This window comes from Rhinoderma darwinii, chromosome 3 (genome assembly GCF_050947455.1).
Source record: "Rhinoderma darwinii isolate aRhiDar2 chromosome 3, aRhiDar2.hap1, whole genome shotgun sequence".
Lineage (NCBI taxonomy): Eukaryota > Metazoa > Chordata > Amphibia > Anura > Rhinodermatidae > Rhinoderma > Rhinoderma darwinii.
The window spans coordinates 425026084-425028486 of NC_134689.1; positions in this window are offsets into that span (position 1 = coordinate 425026084).

The window sequence follows — 2403 nt, forward strand, 5'->3', positions numbered from 1 at the left end:
CTGGGAAAGTGTTGTCCTGGTATAATACGGGCGCCCTCGCTTCCAGCTGATATGTTTGGGCCCCCCCTTCCTGGTTCCCTAATTTTAGGGCCTTGATAAATCGCCTCTTGAAAACAGAAGAAATGTTGCCCTCGGGCTGCACAACTGCATATTTTTTATTTCCTGACTTATTGGAGCCTTAACTAATTACATTTTTTCATAGACGTAGTGGTATGAGGGCCTTTTTTTTGCGGGACGAGCTGTAGTTATTATTGGTACCATTTTGGGGTACATGCGACTTTTTGATAACCTTTTATCCTATTTTTTGGGAGGCCAGATAAACAAAAAACCGCAATTCTGCCATAGTTTTTTTAGTTTTTTTTTATACAGCGCTCACCATGCGTTATAAACTACATGTTCACGTTATTCTGCGGGTCAGTACGATTCCGGCGATACCTAATTTACAGCACTTTTTTATGATTTACAACGTTTTGCACAATAAAATTACTTTTGTAAAAAGAATGTATTTTTTCTGTCGCCGTTGTGAGAACCATAACTTTTTAATTTTTTTGTCGACGGAGCTGTATGAGGGCTTGTTTTTTGTGAGATGAGCTATAGTTTGTATAGGTACCATTTTTGGATACGTGCAACTTTTTGATCACTTTTTAATCCAATATTTGTAGGGCAAAGTGACCAAAAAACAGTAACTCTGGTATAGTTTCTTACGTTTTTTTTTACGCTGTTCACCACGTGCAATAAATAATATAATGTTTTGATACCTCAGGTCGTTACAGTCGCGGCGATACCAAATACGTATGGTTTATTATTTTTTTTCAATAATAAAGGACTTGATAAGTGAAAAAGGGCGATTGTGTTTTATTTTATTACTTGAAACTTTTATTGTTTTCAAAATTTAATTTTTTCACTTTTTTTACACTTTTTTATACTTTTTTTACACTTTTTTTCAAGTCCCACTAGAGGACTTGAAGTTCCAACTGTCTGATGTTTTTTTCTAATACATTGCACTACATACGTAGTCCATTGTGTCTCCTGTTGCCATAGCAGCAGTCGCCAGTCCTGATTGCCTGTCAGGGCCGGCGATCTGCTAGTAACCGCTACGAAGCAGCAATCGCTTTCGATTGCTGCATCAAAGGGGTTCATGTCAGGGATCGGAGCTAGCTCCATGTCCTGATGTTACAGGTGGATGTCAGCTGTAACATACAGCTGACTTCCACCGCTGATGACGCCGGATCAGATTCTGAGCATGCACCATTTTGCCAGCGGCTACGGAAGCCGATCAGGCTCCGCCGCTGTGCGGATCTTGACCGGCTTCCATGCTAGGCAGACCCGGAGGCCAATATTAGGCTTCCAGTTACCATTGCAGCCACCGGAACCCCGGCAATTTCATTTCTGGGGTTACGATGAGCTGCAAACAGCTTAAATGTAGCGATCACGTTTGAACGCTGCATTGAAGGGGTTAATGACAGGGATCAAAGCTAATTTTGGTCCCCGCCATTACAGCCGGATGTCAGCTTCTGAGCCGGTGCAAAACATTTGGTGTAAGTATACGACATTTTGCGGGAAGCACTAGCTTTTCATGTCGTATACTTACGACAAATGTCGGGAAGGTTGTTAAACTAATCTAGAAAATGAAAGCCTCATAAGGCTTGTAAAAAAAAACAAAGTAAAAATAGTTGTGATATTCAAAGTGGTTGCAAAGTTATTATCGTTGAAAGAAGGGCATATCAAAAATGGAAAATTCGACCTGGACACGGGGGCACAACAAACCCTTGGTCATGAAAGGGTTAATAATGTTCAAAAATGCAGCAAGTGTTACTGTAACTCTCCTAATTTTGTCTACAATGTACCATTAGAACACTGGAGTGATTGTTGCTGGAAATGGGCCTCTATACACCTATGTAGATATTGCATTAAAAACCAGACGTTTGCAGCTAGAATAGTCATTTAACACATTAATAATGTATAGAGTGTATTTCTGATTAATTTAATGTTAACTTCATTGAAAAAAACTGTTCTTTTCTTTCAAAAATAAGGAAATTTCTAAGTGACCCTAAACTTTTGAACGGTAGTGTACATTTTTTTAAACAAATTAATTAATTCACATATTCTCAAAATCAATCAGTTTTTTTTTATGTTTTTGAATTTGCCAAAACAATAGGAGACTCTAGAGACAATGGCGAAAAATCTCCAAAGACTTATTATACCTGCCATCTCACCTTTTATTTTCTATATAAAGATCTGTTGTAGTTCATGTTTGTCTGCCTGGCGGCCATACAACATGACTGTGATATCGTCTAAAAGTCCAATCATTTCCCTCTGGGACATTTCTTCACAACAGAATTAAGATTAATGAAAGAAACTGAACATAAAAATAAATTTTCACAGCAAAAGAATATCTGATGT